This window comes from Theropithecus gelada, chromosome 10 (genome assembly GCF_003255815.1).
Source record: "Theropithecus gelada isolate Dixy chromosome 10, Tgel_1.0, whole genome shotgun sequence".
Lineage (NCBI taxonomy): Eukaryota > Metazoa > Chordata > Mammalia > Primates > Cercopithecidae > Theropithecus > Theropithecus gelada.
In genome coordinates, this window is record NC_037678.1 from 83,734,097 (window position 1) to 83,752,297 (window position 18,201).

Sequence of the window (18,201 nt, forward strand, 5' to 3'; positions counted from 1 at the left end):
GGCAGCTGGGCAATGCTGACTAATGCAAGAACACAAGGACCTGGCCCCCTTGCCTCAAACAGACAACTGAGAAGACCGATGTAGTCTCAGAGCTCCTCGCAGGGTTGTCTGAGGCCTTTGCTGTTAGTGCAGTTGGGGGGTCAGCTTTGCTGTCTGCCCCGTCCTACCTTTCTCACTCTTTTGCAGGTATATATCCCAATCGCAGGCACCAGAAGACTGTCTGAGCCCACCTCCCTGACTCTGTTTCTAGAAGATGTGAATGAAGACAATCTGAGACATAAAATCTAAATAAGATGTTTGTGCTAGGAACATGCAATTTCAAGCAAATTCTACAGCCCCCATTTCCAGGCCACTGTTCCCAAGTCTCCTTCCATCCAGACATGCCCCACAAGAATGGGAGAGATCTGGAGGGGAAACCAGCAGGGGATGGAAGCAACTCTCCACAGCTCTCTTCTCTGCTACTGCTCTCACATTCCCTCCCCCTTTGCCTTCTGTTTATGCTAATTCCAGGTCTTAAAATGGCTTTTTTTTTTTCTTCTTTGCAAGGCACGTAATACTTCATCATTTTCTTCTCTGACATGTTTTCGGTTTCCTCTGTCTAACTGGAATTTCCTATATTTAAAGAAAAGTCAGAAGCTTGTGTGTATGCGTGTGTATGTGTGTGTTTATGTGTGTGAGTGTACGTGCATTGTAACATTATATAGAAGATCCCTTGTCTTTTTGGCACTTGGAACTCAGAGCATCTGGCAGACAAAATCCGCAATATGGTCAGGCTTCCTGTCTCCCTCCAGCCACAGCCCCCAGCGCCTTCCACCTTATGAGTTCTGCAGGTACTTTGGTGGCCAGTGTGCCCTTGTCTATGATTTTGAGATTCTCTGAGTCCGTGAGCACCTTCTCTCAATCACTACAATACTCTTTAAGGTTCTAGAGACCTGGGACTCTGACCACAAACTGAGAGCCTAGCTTCTACCCCAGGTTGCTGTGGGCACGAAACCCACAGGTGGTTTTTCCCTTGGAAGGTGCTCCTAACCAAGCCATTTCACTGTGGCTAAAACTTGAGCGGGTGGTCATTTGTGTTACTGAAAGTTGCTAACTCCCAACCCATGATGAGCCAGACAGCCTCACAGTGTGATGATAGCAGATACACATTCACACGCCATTATCAGTCTTTCATGGCTTGTTGCACAACTGTTAATCCTATGGTTTCAGTACTTTTGTTCAGAGTCTATCTCTGGGATCACATATTTAACATCTTCATTCAAGGTGCACTTCACGTTACACAAGAGTGGTGTTCCTGAAAAAGTGCTTATGCGTTGGCCTTTCTTAAGACTGTGACATTCTCTGAAACCTCTCTGCCCTCCAGAAAGTTAGAAAATGAGTTCTAAAGCCCGATGCCATGGTTCTGTGCATTTCTCACACTGGCATGATCCCCTATATATTTCGTTCTGTGATTTTTTCTTTTTTTAATGCAAGCCTGTTTGGCCCTTCCTTGTTTGGATGCAAAATGTGATTCTTTCTCCAGATTCTAGAATAAATCCAATCAGACAAAATGCATTGAGGGTGTAGACTCTCACTGTCCCATGAAGAAGGCAAGCAGGCCCAGCATCCTCTTAACTTCATTCTTGCTCAACTTTTTTGTTTAGCATTTCCTTGCAGCCTTTATGTCCCTTTCCTAAACCCCAGTCCCCAAAAGGTGACCCTAGAGGCATGGTTTTGCTGTCTGCTATCACTGCTGCTGCCTTAGGAGAAAATAGCCTTGCTTTCTTCTCTGGGCTCTTAGAGTATGAGCAGGCTCTATCTTCATGTCTGATCACTTTCTTCAATTAACAATGGCATCTAAAGCTTCAAGTTGTTTCTCCCCCACCCCCCCATGAATGCAGCCTCTCTATCAAGCTTGAAGCACTCTAAAAAAATAATGAACACAGGTGAACTCATTTCAAGGAGACTCCAGTAAAGAGTCAGTCAGCCCCTCTAGGACAGGACATCTTTCACATTCATGCTTGCATCTGCATCACCTGGTAGAGTACATGGCACAAGGTGGCCACTAATTGAGTTGACGGAATTAAAAATGCTGCAGAAAATTATTTCACAAAGCAAAGTACCTTCTTCAATGAGGATGATAAGCTCTGTTTTCAATGCAATTATCAATTTGTGTTTTCACATTTGGAGGGTTTCTTAAGTATAATAAGATGAAATGGACTTAATCACTAAGAGGTAACTATAAACTAAACCTTTCTTTATAAGGCAGTTGGCTACAGATTTCTCTTTGGAGAAAAGAGGCTTTGCTTGGCAAGCAACAGTGGGTCAGGGGCAACAAATCTGTTCTTGTGTCATAGACAAAATTGTAGAAGGTATACCGTGAGCTCTAGGCAGCAAGCCAACATTCTCTTTACTCCTGACGCTTAAAAGCTATGCTTTTATTTTTATTTTGTTTCCAGTGCCAATGCTCCTGGATCAATATGCTAATTCAAAAGCTAGTTGAATATATTTGCATATTGTGCATATTCTTGACTCCATAGAGTCAGAATTAAAATTAGAGGTCTCTACACTTTCACTAGTATGGCCTTAAAATTCTACAGAAAATTCCATTCTCCTTCATTGTTCTCAAAGCCTTTGAAAGTATGGAAAAGATAACGGTGTTGGGCCATTGTCAGCTTAATATAGTCAATGTAACTGAAGAATGGGTTATCTTGACTAGAATTATTTAATTGACAGTGACCAGAAAATTTTCATTGTTCTGGACCTAATCTCCACATATGTAAATAAGGTGGTTGACAGGAGGAACCCTAAACTTGTAGGAAAATATGTTAAAATACTTTCATTTTAGTGGAATTTAGCATTTCTTTTGATAATGTATGTAGGCAAACAACTACAATAGTATTGGTCATATCTAGGTCTTGGACATCGTAAAAATCACAATTATTTTAATAACACATTACAATTGTTTCAAATATTTTAAATGTCCTTTCCCCTAAACCTGACTTTAAAATGTTATTATTAGACTTACCACTAATTCTTATTAATGTACTAATAAAGAAGCACAAACATTACTACATCATAAGTTTATGTTTTTGATATTTGGATTAGTAAATTTCACTATAATTTAGTTTCTACTTTGTACTGTGCATTTCCCTTTGTGAATTTAAAAACATTAGCCTGAGGGAGTGTCTATCATCTTGTCGGATGGCCTTCAGGGCCCAAGGGACAGGAAAGGCTGAGAACTTGAAATTCACCTAATATTTGTCAATACCAAACTTTTTTTTTCATCTCTTGTTTAACCACCGCTCAAGTCTTCTCATCTCTTTCTCCTCAACAGGACCCTGCTGAGGATGTCAGTTATCTGCTGAACAGCTCCTTTCCCCATATTCCCCAGGATAATTGAAACTCAGCAAACTATTTCTAATGAGCAAGGAGCTTACTTAACCATGGCTTGATGCTCTGAAAAAGAGTCATTATATTTTAGAATGAGCACGAGCTTTTAAAAATACGGGTAATCAAGTCTGATCACACCACGAAGGCTGCTAAAAAAGGCAATCCTCGATTTGGGCTCTTATAAATCTCAAATCTTTTGGAAAGATTCTAAATTTAGAACCACCTTTTCAATTCCATCAGGACAGAAGCTGCTTTAAATGATGTGTCATCCACTGATGAAAGAGAAATTGGTATCATTCTGAACTTACCATGTTTGCTTCTTGCCGGTGCAGTGCTGAGGCTGGGGAGAATCAGGCACACTGCGGAGTTTGGAGGAGCCTTGCCCTACTTAGAGAGAATATTTAACACACGGGAGCGTACTGGCTCAGTTCATTAGTGGAGATTCAATGTTATTGTACTGTTAGTTTTTCCAGTGTGAATTTAGGTGTATCTTGTTTTTGGTTTGTTTTTTTTGTTTGTTTTTGTTTTGCTTTTACTGCAGCAATGACAGTCAAATTTTAGTGGAAGATTTGCTGAGGAGGAAACATTGAAACTATTTCCTGGGATGCCCAAGTAGTCTGGAGGAATGGGAGGTTTCCCTGTTGTGACAGTGCGGACATTGCCACCGCACTCAAGTCCACCAGCTGTCAGATTGCTATCCAGTTCTGCAGCTCTGCCTCTGTTGTCTAAAACCGACTGTCTCAGTTGCTGAGTCATCACAGTGCTCAGAAACCAAATCCACTGAAAATCACCCTTGGGGCCCTTGAATATTTAACCAACATATTTTGGGAGTCAGACCAGAGCCAAGTAGAAGCCTCAACAGTTAAATAGGCAGCCTCTGCAGGTATAAACCCCACTCTGCTTGTGAAGGTCTCTAACCCTTCAGCTTCCCTCTTCCTCCAGCATTCGGTGTCCGCAGGCTGCTGCAACCCTCCCCAGTGGCTGATATGGCTGTTCACAATGAGCTCAAAGTCAATGTGCCCTTCACAGGGGATATCTGTCGGCTGATACCAGCTGATAAAAAGCATGTGCCATAATGAGTTAAATTCTTAAGGTGAGCTGCTAGGTAAAACCTCGGAGCTCTCCTGGCCAGCCTCCCCTCACTCACTTCCACCACCGTCACAGACCAAGCCCTGCCCACTTCACCCACTAAACTTTCTTCAAAGCCACACCATCCCCTTCATATCACCTCCTAACTCACCCAAGCTGCCATTGCATTGCTTCTAGCTCAGCATTGTGCAACATGGTAGTCACTAGCCACATGTGGCTATTTTCATTTAAATAAATTACAGTTTGCCAGGCACAGTGGCTCACACCTGTAATCCCAGCACTTTGGGAGGTGCAGGAGAGGGGATCACCTGAGGTCAGGAGTTCCAGACCAGCCTGGCCAATATGGTGAAACCCCATCTCTACTAAAAATACAAAAAATTACCCAGGCATGGTGACACACACCTGTAATCCCAGCAACTCAGGAGGCTGAGGCAGGAGAATCGCTTGAATCTGGGAGGCAGAGGTTGCAGTAAGCTGAGATCACGCCACTGCACTCCAGCCTGGGCGACAGTGAGACTCTGTCTCTCTCTCTCTCTCTATATATATATATATAGTTAAATACAATTTAAAATTCAGTTGTTCATTAATACTAGCAAAAGTTTAGGTGATCCTTGGCCACGTGTGATTATTGTCTCCTATATTGAACAATACAGATGTGGAATATTGTCATCATTCCAGAATGTTCTATTGCACAGTGCTATGCAAGTACTGTGATGGCTTCTTCACAGCTCACCGGGCAACTGGTCTCTTGTCCTGTCTTCTCTATCCCCTCTCACCTTGTTGCCTAAATATTCTTTTCAAAATGAAGGCCAGATCCCATCTAATGGAGGTGTCTGATTTGTCTTGGGGTAGCAGAACTCCAGCTTTATTCCAGCCACCCTTCCCCGGCTTTCTCTGCCTCTACCATCTACTCTCACTTACTAACTTTGGTCACTTCTGCCTCAAGCCTCTGCAAATCCAGCACCTTCTCTCCATCTTCTAGGTAACTGCAATATTTGCTGCACATTGTAGCTCTAGTATCACTTCCTTAGGGAAGCTCAATTGATATTTGTTGAAAGAATGCCTGAAACAACATAAGCAAATACATCACCAGAGGTTGAATACCAGGCACTGGCATCTAGGTGGAATCTATCATCAAGTATCAGTAGAGAACAGTCATTTCTCTAGAACTGGTTTAGAATTAGAACCTTTGTTAGGATGAAGGTAAACTGGCAAGGGAGGCCTGGGGCAGAGCCTACTCTGCCTCCAGCACTGATGTGAAGACCTCTGGTCTTCTGTGTTCTCACCTCTAATGAGATAGTTGGTAGAGGAGGCAGAGTGCTAAGGTATCTCCCAGGGTATCCACTCCTGGTGCCCACACCTTGCGTAATCTCCACCACTTCAGGGCCTGTGACTCAGGTGGGATATATCTCTCATGATTAGACTGTTGATTCTGTTGTATGGCAAGTGTAAAGATATTTGGCAGAGGCAATTAAGGGCCTAATCAGCTGACATTAGTTAATAATAAAAAATTATGTTGAGAGAGCTGATCTAATAAGTTGAGCTCTTACAACAGGATTTAGAGGCCAAAAATAGAAGAAGTTAGAAAGAAGCCAGCTCCTCTGGCCTCACGTGGAGAGATTTTGTGTGCAACCTCTAGGGGCTTATAGTCTCAGTCCTACTGCAGTCACAAGGAACTGAATTCTGCGGACATCCTGAATAAACTTGAAAGAGGACCCTAAGCTCCAGATGAGAACCCTGGCTCAGCCAATATGTTTATTTCAACCTTGTGAGACCCTGAGCAGAGATCTAGCTAAGTAAGCTGTGTCCTGAGTCCCGACCCACAGAAATTAGGAGATAATAAACTGCGGTGTTTGAGGTGCAAAATTTGTGGTGATTTTCCTAAAGCAGCAACTCAAGATTCTTAACTCGTTTTGTGCCATGGACTACTTGGGAAGACTGGTGAAGCCTATGGACTTCTGCTCAGAATGAATTGTAAATGCTTAAAATAAAATACAAAGGGTTACAAAAGAAACTGTTTTATTGAAAGAGTAATAACTTTTTAAAAAATGTATCTGAGTTAGTGTAATGTGTGTACTTATTTGTTAGCATATTAAATAATAAAATCTAGTGGTAGGTCTAGGAGTTACTATTATGTAGAAGAAATACTGAGTAAAAACCATCTTCTGAGACAGCAACAGCAATAGTGCAGGATGAAATTACTTGCCATTTCTATAGGTGTCAATGTCACATGATTGCTAGTGCATTTACAATTGGCTGCTTCTATTCACAGTGGAAGGAAAGGCTAAATTTCAAAAAAGTTAGTTAAAATAAAGATTTAGCTTTTTTATATACATTCATTCATTCATTCATTCCATCCAGCTTATGCCACCCCACATTCTATCCAGATTAAAAATCTTTAGATTAGAAAGTTCCTGAGCTGCTTCTGATTTCCACATTCTCTGTTGGCTTTGATCTTCTGAGTGATCCGCTGTAATTTCCATCCAATGGAACCAATGACATTGGACTCTTGTTTACAGTCTTAGGAGGGCCCTCCCTCTTGTTTATCCGTAGCTCATTTTTCTTTAATTACATGAATTACTTGATCTGCATGTGTGATTCATGTCTTTTTGATTATGTAGAATTAACCTGAACAGAACACAGCTGCGCCAAGGTAAATTCTGGGTATATCTGTTTCGGTTTTTAAATCCTTGTGTCACAAATGCCCTCCTGGGAAAGGTCAAAGCTCTTAAGTGTAATGTTGAAGCCAGGGTTGCAGGCTCAGGTCCTTCTGTCTACACCTGCCCATCCCCGACCCCTTCTTGTTTCTGCAGCCCCAGTGTGGGCTGGTGCTCATGAAATCCTGCTCCCCAGCCCCTGCTGTCTGCACTGTAATAGTTATAAGTGGATGTTCTCTGCTCTTCGCTGTGCTGTAAATCAAACAATGCATGTTTCCTAATCATTTCTTTACTTCTTTCTTTATTCCTTTTTTCAAAATCTATAAGCATGTGACTTTAAAATTTAAAGTTTACTTAGAGCTTACCAAACATTTCTTCTTTCTCTTGTGCCCAGTTCCTTTGACTATTTCCTTTTCCTCTGTTGGTTACCTTCTTAACTTTACATAACTTATCTATTATTTCTTGATTTATTAACTTTACATGAAGTCTGTTGACTCACTGTTATGGAAAATGAGGATTTAACTCACTTTATTCCACATCTCCCATGGAGCTTGCTGTATTGTTTTTGCTCTGTTCTTACATTTATCATACCTCTATTTACATCAACATTAGCATTGCATCTGCCCACCGGAGCTTTTCTTTTCTATTTCATTTTTTGTCGGATATATGTGTGCCTTCATATTGTCAAATTTAGCTTATTTGCCTTTTCTTTTTAAACCAAAATTGAGTCTTCTTTTCTTCCCACATAGATTAATTTTAGAAGTTGAAAATCTGCAAAGAGCTTTTACCTAACTTTGACCAATAACATATTGTTCTCTGTGGGCCAAGTGGTGACCAAGTCTTACGTGGTGACCTCCAGGATCACTGGAAGAAGAAAATCCTGACCATCAAGGTTAAATGATTCTCATGTTGTTCACACCATCTAGTAATTAAATGCATGACTAATTTTTGTGGTTTTTTTTTTACATCTTAGTAAACAGTATGTGTGGAGGATGTTTTGTTTGTTTGATGTCTTTGAGTTGTCAATTACTTCTACATTTTTGGTTTTCTTGACAAAAGTATAGCAAGTCCTTAGTCCTCAATTTTGAGGACTCTCCCTGAAACAATTAAATCAGAATTTCTGTGGATGGAACTCCAACACAGGCTTATTCCGAATTAAAGTATTCATAAATAAAGATAGCACTGAACCTGATCTACTTGAGAGAGGAAGGACAATCACTGGCAACTATAAATTCCACCTAGGATACATGATTTCCCAATTCTGGAAATAAAGAGTTCAACGGGCTGGTTCCTTGGGGAAGCATATCTAAACATTTTACATCCAGGAATTAGGAATAGAGCTCTATCTCCAGTGAAAGTGGCAGAGTGTGTGGTTCACATCTTGCCTCTCATTATAGTTCAAGAAGGTACAAGTGACAACTCCTGGTCCCATTGCAAAGGCTTTGTAACATTTTTAAATAAATTCCTTGGTAATCCAAAATCAATACTGTTTAGTCTATATGAATCTAAGAACGCAGGGTTCTTCATTTTGAGTCAGTGACACAATGCTCCATTGTTTAGGTGATTGCTGAATTTCCTCTAAATACTTTTTGGTAAGAAAACTCCTAGAACCTGAATCCACACCTTCAGTTCAGAAGTGAGCTAATGGATTTCTTTCCTAAACTCAATTAATTTCTGTTGCTGAGGCAGAGACTTTCCACTGTTTGGATCTGAATACCACTGTCTATTTTGTAAATGATCCCCAGGCTGAAGTGAAACAGAATGGTTAATGCATTTTTGATGAATATTAAAAATTTATGAAAAAAATTAAAAGTATGATACATATTTAAAGGAGCCCGGTTTTGGTTTCCTTGCCTTAAAGTTATTCCCTCTCTGATCCTCTCTCCCTTATCCTGCAAAGAACATCATAAAACGTCCGTGTCTTTCTACATTATGGAAAGTCATTTTGATAAGAATGCCTTTATGTCTGTAAACTGTCAGGGGTAAATTGAGTAGAAAATTATGCAGTACCCTGGTAAAACCAAATGTTAATATGGAAATTCTCATTAAATGTCCTAAGAAGCTACAGATGTTTGAGTAAATTCTACTGATTGCTTTGGCCTGACCTCTTTTTAGTGCCCCCTTGCACAGTGTACTGAAATCCTTCAACAGATCTCACCCCATTTTATCAGTCTCAAACCAGGAAGCTTTTTCAGAATAGTTGGCTAGGGCATTAACTCATTTTCTCCCCGCCTTCTCCCTGCCCCCACAACAGTTCTCTGCAGTTCCGAGAGCAGAGAAATGCAGCGAGGCCCTCCTTCAATAAATAGGACATCCATTCAGGTCACTCATGCAGCTCATTTTAAATAAATTGAATCAATTCATGCCTATTAGCTGCTTGTCCTTGAACTAAGATAACATGGGATGTTCAGGTATCACTCAGAGGAGGAATTATGAGGGTGACAAAATTTGCTGAGTGCTCCAAGGCCAACTTTTATAAAATCTTGAGTAGGACAAGGGAAGGGACCCTCTATTACTCTTAAAAAAGTATTATGTTAACTATTAACAGTGTACTATACCCTTGGAGAAAAGCCTTAGAAAGTTAGAATGTTTGAGCATATTTTTCAATTGAGTTTTATTTGTGTAAAATGAATGAGGTGCCATTGATAATGTTTAGAAACTGTGCACATCCCAGATAACTGGGAATGCCCCGTTGCTTCCCAGGGACATCATAGGGATATATCCTCAACAGAATCAGCAAATCAATGGAATCAATAAGCTTAATTCAATACTAGACTTATATGAGGAATAGATTCATGGTAGATTCTATGATAGTATTGTTCTAGAAATTTTTTTCCTGTGGCTTTAAATGCAGGCTGTCTTCATTTAGTCATTTCAGACTTTGCCTTTGCCATTATTATGGTTCAGCATAATTTCAAGTTTCTCTCCCTGTCTAGCCACATGGGATGCTATGATTTTATTGCCCCCTTCAAGTTAGGCATGACCATGAGACTTGTTTGGTCACTGAAATATGTACAGATATGCTGTGTGTGACTTATAGCCTGCAGCACTTAATTGCTGATGCTTGACTACTGAGCTTTGTCATCCCCTGTGATGATGATAATGGAAACAGAGATCGACATGGAGGGGCCAAAAGGTTGATACAGCCTGAAAGGAGAGTGGTCCTGACTCATGGCCCACTCAAGATAAGTGGGAAATAAGTTTGCATTGTGCTGAGCCACTGAAAGTTTGGCTTCCTACAATATAACCTTGCCTATCTTTACTAAAGTAGGTCTTATGTTCTAATTCTCTTGAGTGAGGCCCTCCAGAGCTACTGTTCTTTATGGCCAGGACATTTATATTGATTGTTCTTCCTGGAAGTTCTGAGTTACTTTGTGAAATGGACTGGCACTTGGAAAGTCAAGAGCTGGTGGGTCCAGATGTTGATTTGCCAACAACAAAAAAGTGTACACTTTATGAGTTTCTCTAATTAATAGAGAGGAGCCATATGATAGAATCAAAATCAGGCTCAGCACAAGGTTCTCTTGGGATCTCTGCTTGTGATTATTGAAGGAAAAGAATGCCTCATTTAATTGGCACTAAGTATTTGTTCTTGGCTACTCAAACTAACTCGCTTTCACATCAATAATGGCTTATGAGGGTAACCTTGATATGAGTAGTTGATTCAAAAGGCCTGCATGTGGTATCAGTTTCAGCTCTCCTTAGAAATATGGCAACTCCACAACGTGGATGCCAAGTTTGTTTGCATTAAGTCCAAATGAATACCATCCACATGTATGGGGTAAAATTGCTCATCTGGGCTCTGTCTCTTGGCTCAGTTCTTACCTATGAAATTTGCTAAATTCACCAAAAGGAGTGAATTATTTTAATAGTCCCTACACTTCAAAGTCCTTTAAAAGTGGGAATACACTGAAGAAAGCAGCCCTGTTGTAATAGGCGTGAACTTTTCATATTTAAAAGGCCCTGTTTCTAGAAACACTTTTCACATGTGAAAGGTTGGGGGAGGGGTACCTATTCGGTTGGGTTTCGAACAGTGCTTCATACATTCCTTGGCAGAATGAAACACTTTTAAAATGTAGTTGCAGAGCTACACAATCCTCCATTATGTTGTTTCTCCTATGGCAAGGAAATCTTTACTTCCCTTTGAAGTGGATTCAGTCCCCTAAAGCATGATGTTTTTGAATTAAATGGCTATTGGGAATTAAGTGGGAAGGAGGATAAAGCTGAACTATTTTGCCAGTGCTGCATGAAGGCTAAAGAAGTAAATTATCCCAAATGAAGCTTTCATCAGCACTATTTATTGCTGATAAATAGGAAAATGTCTGAGCTAGAGGGCCTCTGGTCTCACTAATTTTTATGAAGTCTTCACACACAGAGGTGGGAATTCACTCCTCCTTTATTTATTTCCTTTTACTTGGCTCAAATTCCTTTGCAAAAATTGACTGATCCAAAGAGGCGCAAGTTTCCCTTAATTTTTAACCTGTTTAAAACAACTACTGTAATGACTCAGTCTACTGTGTGAGTGCTCTTCTGCAGATATTACATCTGACTAATACATATAGATTGTTCACAATTTCTCCTGTTCCTTGTATTCTAATAAATTGTTATTATTATTATTATTATTATTATTATTAGAGATAGGGTCTCGCTCTGTTGCCCAGGTTGGAGTGCACCAGTGTGATCATGGATCACTGCAGCCTCAACCTTCTGGGCTAAAGCAATCCTCCCAGCTCAGTCTCCCAAGTAGTTAGAACTACAGCCATGTGCCACTACACCTGGCTAATTTTCTAGTTTTTATAGAGATGGGGTCTCCCTATGTTGCCCAGGCTGGTATTGAACTCCTGGACTCAAATGATCCTCCTACTGCAGCCTCCCAAACTACTGGGATTACAGGTATGAGCCACTGCACTTGGCCTACTAAATTATTTTCATGGAGACCATTTTACCTAAACTTTTCTTGCTTAGCATATGAAGCTGTCTTGCAGTTGCTGGTCTCTCCTTAATGTATTAAAGATTCTTGTGCTTGATGATTATTAGATTGAAAATGCTACTTTTTGTAGGTCAAAAATGGTTGTATATCAGAAATTTTGTATAGTTAGAACTTTATTTGCTATGGCTAGACATTCAAGGAGAACTTTTAAAATTTATTTTTCTTTTTATACTTTAAGTTCTGGAATACATGTGCATATTGTGGAGGCTTGTTACATAGGTATACATGTGCTACGGTGGTTTGCTGCACCTATCAACCCATCGTCTACGTTAGGTATTTCTCCTAATGCTATCCCTTCCCTAGCCTCCCATGCCCGACAGGCCCCTGGGTGGGATGTTCTCCTCCCTGTGTCCATGTGTTCTCATTGCTCAACTACTGTACTTATGAGTGAGAACATGCAGTGTTTGGCTTTCTGTTCTTGTGATAGTTTGCTGAGAATGACGGTTTCCAGCTTCATCCATTTCCCTGCAAAGGATATGAACGCATCCATTTTTATGGTTGCATAGTATTTCATGATATATATGTGCCACATTTTCTTTATCCAGTCTATCATTGATAGTCATTTGTGCTGGTTCCAAGTCTTTATTATTGTGTACAGTGCCACAATAAACATACATATGCATGTGTATTTATAGTAGAATTATTTATAATCCTTTGGGTATATACCCAGTAATGGGATGCTGGATCAAATGGTATTTCTAGTTATAAATCCTTGAGGAATAGTTACACTGACTTCCACAATGGTTGAACTAATTTACACTCCCTCCCAGTGTAAAAGCATTGCTATTTCTCCACATCCTCTCCAGCATCTGTTGTTTCCTGACTTTTTAATGATTGCCATTCTAACTGGCATGACATGGTATCTCATTTTGGTTTTGATTTGCATTTCTCTAATGACCAGTGACGATGAACATTTTTTCATGTTTGTTGGCTGCATAAATGTCGTCTTTTGAGAAGAGTCTGTTCATATCCTTCACCCACTTTTTGATGTTTTTTTTTTTTTTTTTGTAAATTTAAGTTCTTTGTAGATTCTGTACATTAGCCCTTTGTCACATGGATAGATTGCAAAAATTTTCTCCCATTCTGTAGGTTGACTGTTCACTTTGATGATAGTTTCTTTTGCTGTGCAGAAACTCTTTAGTTCAATTAGATCCCTTTTGTCTATTTTGGCTTTTGTTGCCGTAGCGTTTGGTGTTTTAGTCATGAAGTCTTTGCCCATGCCTATGTCCTGAATGGTATTGCCCAGGTTTTCCTTTCATTCATGATTTGGCTCTGTGTGTGTCTGTTACTGGTATATAACAATGCTTGTGATTTTTGCACATTAATTTTGTATCCTGAGATTTTGCTGAAGTTGATTATCAGCTTAAGGAGATTTGGGGCTGAGACGATGGGGTTTTCTAAATACATAATCATGTCATCTGCAAACAGAGACAATTTGACTTCCTCTTTTCCTAATTGAATACCCTTGATTTCTTTCTCTTGCCTAATTGCCCTGGCCAGAACTTCCAGCACTATGTTGAACAGGAGAGGTGAGATAGGGCATCTTGTCTTGTGCTGGTTTTCAAAGGGAATGCTTCCAGTTTTTGCCCATTCAGTATGATATTGGCTGTGGGTTTGTCATAAATAGCTCTTATTATTTTGAGATACATTCCATCAATACCTAGTTTATTGAGAGGTTTTAGCATGAAGGCTGTTGAATTTTGTCGAATGCCTTTTCTGCATCTATTGAGATAATCATGTGGTTTTTGTCATTTGTTCCATTTATGTGATTGATTACCTTTACTGATTTGCATATGTTGAACCAGCCTTGCATCCCAGGGATGAACGCAACTTGATTGTGGTAGATAAGCTTTTTGATGTACTGCTGGATTTGGCTTGCCAGTATTTTATTGAGGATTTTTGCATTGATATTCATCAGGGATATTGGCCTACAATTTTCTTTTTTTGTTGTGTCTCTGCCAGGTTTTGGTATCGGGACGATGCTGGCTTCATAAAATCAGTTAGGGAGGAATCCCTCTTTTTCTATTGTTTGGAAAAGTTTCAGAAGGAAAGACCAGCTCCTCTTTGTACCTCTGGTAGAATTTGGCTGTGAATTCATCTAGTCCTGGACTTTTTTTGGTTGGTAGGCTATTAATTACTGCCTCAATTTCAGAATCTGTTATTGCTCTATTCAGGGATTCGACTTCTTCCTGGTTTAGTCTTGGGAGGGTGTATGTGTCCAGCAATTTAACCCTTTCTTCTAGATTTCCTTTTTTTTTTTTTTTTTTTTTTTTTGAGACGGAGTCTTGCTCTGTCACCCAGGCTGGAGTGCAGTGGCGCAATCTCCACTCACTGCAAGCTCCACCTCCCGGGTTTACGGCATTCTCCTGCCTCAGCCTCCCATGTAGCTGGGACTACAGGTGCCTGCCACCGCACTCGGCTAGTTTTTTTTTTTTTTGTATTTTTAGTAGAGACGGAGTTTCACCGTGTTAGCCAGGATAGTCTCAATCTACTGACCTCGTGATCCACCCGTCTCGGCCTCTCAAAGTGCTGGGATTACAGGCATGAGCCACCACGCCCGGCTTCTTCTAGGTTTTCTAGTTTATTTGCGTAGAGGTGTTTATAGTATTCTCTGATGGTAGTTTGCATTTCTGTGGGATCAGTGATGATATCCTCTTTATCATTTTTTACTGTGTCTATTTGAATCTTCTCTCTTTTCTTCTTTATTAGTCTTGCTAGCGGTCTATCAATTTTGTTGATCTTTCCAAAAAACCAGCTCCTGGATTCATTGATTTTTTTGGAGGGTTTCTTGTGTCTCTATCTCCTTCAGTTCTGCTCTGACCTTAGTTATTTCTTGCCTTCTGCTAGCTTTTGAATGTGTTTGCTCTTGCTTCTCTAGTTCTTTTAATTGTGATGTGAGGGTGTCAATTTTAGATCTTTCCTGCTTTCTCTTGTGGGCATTTAGTGCTATAAATTTCCCTCTACACACTGCATTAAATGTGTCCCTGAGATTCTGTTATGTTGTATCTTTGTTCTCATTGGTTTCAAAGAACAACTTTATTTCTGCTTTCATTTTGTTATTTACCCAGTAGTCATTCAGGAGCAGGTTGCTCAGCTTCCATGTAGTTGTGCAGTTTTGAGTGAATTTTTTAATCCTGAGTTCTAATTTGATTGCACTGTGGTCTGAGAGACTGTTTGTTATGATTTCCATTCTTTTGCATTTGCTGCGGAGTGTTTCACTTACCATTACGTGGTCGATTTCAGAATAAGTGCAATGTGGTGTTGAGAAGAAGGTGAATTCTGTTGATTTTGGGGTGGAGAGTTCTGTAGATGTCTATTAGGTCCACTTGGTCCAGAGTTGAGTTCAAGTCCTGGATATCCTTGTTAATTTACTGTCTCATTGATCTGTCTAGTGTTGACAGTGGGGTGTTAAAGTCCCCCACTATTATTGTATGGGAGTCTAAGTCTCTTTTTAGGTCTCTAAGAACTTGCTTTATGAATCTGGGTGCTCCTGTATTGGGTGCATATATATTTAGGATAGTTAGCTCTTCTTGTTTCATTGACTCCTTTACCATTATATAATGACCTTGTCTCTTTTTATCTTTGTTGGCTTAAAGTCTGTTTTATCAGAGACTAGGATTGCAACCCCTGCTTTTTTTCGCTTTCCATTTGCTTGGTAAATATTCTTCCATCCCTTTATTTTGAGCCTATGTGTATCTTTGCTGTGAGATGGGTCTCCTGAATACAGCACACTGATGGGTCTTAACTCTTTATCCAATTTGCCAGCTTTTGACTTTTAACTGGGGCATTTAGCCCATTTACATTTAAGTTTAATATTGTTGTGTGAATTTGATCCTATCTTTATGATGCTAGCTGGCTATTTTGCCCATTAGTTGATGCAGTTTCTTCATAGTGTCAATGGTCTTTACAATTTGGTATGTTTTTGCACTGGCTGGTACCAGTTGTTTCTTTTCCATATTTAGTGCTTCCTTCAGGAGCTCGTGTAAGGCAGGCCTGGTGGTGACAAAATCCCTCAGCATTTGCTTATCTGTAAAGGATTTTATTTTTTTCTTCACTTACGAAGCTTAGTTTGGCTGGACATGAAATTCTGGGTTGAAAATTCTTTTCTTTAAGAATGTTGAATATTGGCCTCCACTGTCTTCTGGCTTATAGGGTTTCTGTAGAGAGATCTGCTGTTAGTCTGATGGGCTTCCCTTTGTGGGTGACACGACCTTTCTCTCTGGCTGCCCTTAACATTTTTTCCTTCATTTCAACCTCGGTGAATCTGACGATTATGTGTCTTGGGGTTGCTCAACTCATGGAATATCTTTGTGATGTTCTCCGTATTTCCAGAATTTGAATGTTGGCCTGCCTTATTAGGTTGGGGAAATTCAAGGAGAACTTTTCAAACTGGCTAATATATGTAAACAATCTATCCTTTGTCATTTTATCTTCTGCTCATCTACAAAGAGAACAGAAAAGAGATATAAAGGAGCAACAGCAAGACAGTCTAGAAAAGTGGCAAGAGGTTCCCATGCACTGCACATCACTCACCCACCCTGGTCCTACTCCAGGCTCAGGGTAATGAGAAAGCAGAGGAAAGAGAAGGAAAGATGACAGGCTACACATGAGATCCAGCCAGCCTTGGGGAAAAGCCTCTATTCTGATGGGCGGTGCCTCCAAATAAATAAGGACAAATTCTGCCTTCTTTAAAGAGTATAACATTGAAGTATTTTATACTTTTACATCAAAGAAGCAGGACACATCTGAGACATCCATGAAGACACTTGTCAAGTAACTGTAAATCTCCCCCTTCCACACACACAGCAATACATAAATAGAAATAAATAAATAGAAAATACAAACACAGCAATCACAAACCCTCAGAATTCTCCAGGTCTCCTTTGACCACATGTCTATAAAAAAGAAAGAAGAGCATTTAGGAGAAAACAAATCAAGGGAAATTAGAAGCCAGGATGCCTAACTTTCCTCCTTGCCTACTCTGCTGCAAGCACTTTAATTGTGTTAACTTATTAAATCCTCCCAATCCTTTACCTGATGGAGAACATTATTCCATTTTACCAAGTGATATGATTTGGCTGTGTCCTCACCCAAATGTCATCTGTAAGTGTAGTTCCCATAATCCACACATGTGGTGGGAGGGACCCAGTGGGAGGTAACTGAATCACGGGGGCAGTAACTTCCATGCCGTTCTCATGATAGTGAGCGTGTTCTCATGAGAGCTGATGGTTTTTTATGGGGCTTTATCCCTCTTTACTCTGCACTTCTCCTTGCTGCCGCCAAGTGAATAAGAATGTGTTTGCTTTCGCTTCTGCCATGATTGTACGTTTCCTGAGGCCTCCTCAGCCCTGAAGAACTGTGAATCAATTGAACTGCTTTCCTTTGTATATTACCCAGCCTTGGGTATTTCATCATAGCCATGTGAGAACAGACTAATATACTGAGGAAGGGTCTCAGACTGACAGAGAAAATGTAGCTTGCTCCAAATGGAAGAGCTTGTTACGGGGCAGAGGATAGACTCTAAGCCAAGGCAGGCTAATGCTGAAGTTGTGCATCTTCTGACATGATACACAGCTGCCTATGAGGATGGAGGCAGGCAGTGGATTTTATGGGAATCAGGAAAGCAACGGGTTCTACATAAGGGCAGGAGCTTGCCCATCCACAACTTCTCTGGCAATACATACACTCTGCTCCTGTCTTTGAGTCTTTCTTCAGCACATTAATAAAGCCATATGTCTGATGGTCTCACTGGGGAAGAGCAGGGGCTATTGGAGCAGGTACATTGTCTACCATGCCCTGCCATTACTCTACCTGACTCAAATTACCAGGCTTCCATGGGAAGAGAACCTAAAAGTCACATGTGCCCTTTGTAAGAGAAATGCCATTGGCAAATGACTCCAAATAAAGATATAGTCATAGGGGAACAAGCATAGTTTTATGGATCAGGCAGCACTGCCACTAAATATTTGTAAGACATTAGACATCTGAAAATGGAGATGATTGTACCTACTTTGTAGAATTGCCCCTTTATAGTAGTTTTCATTTTCTTATTTTCCTTATAGACTCTTTTATACTTAAAAAAGTGTTGGCGGG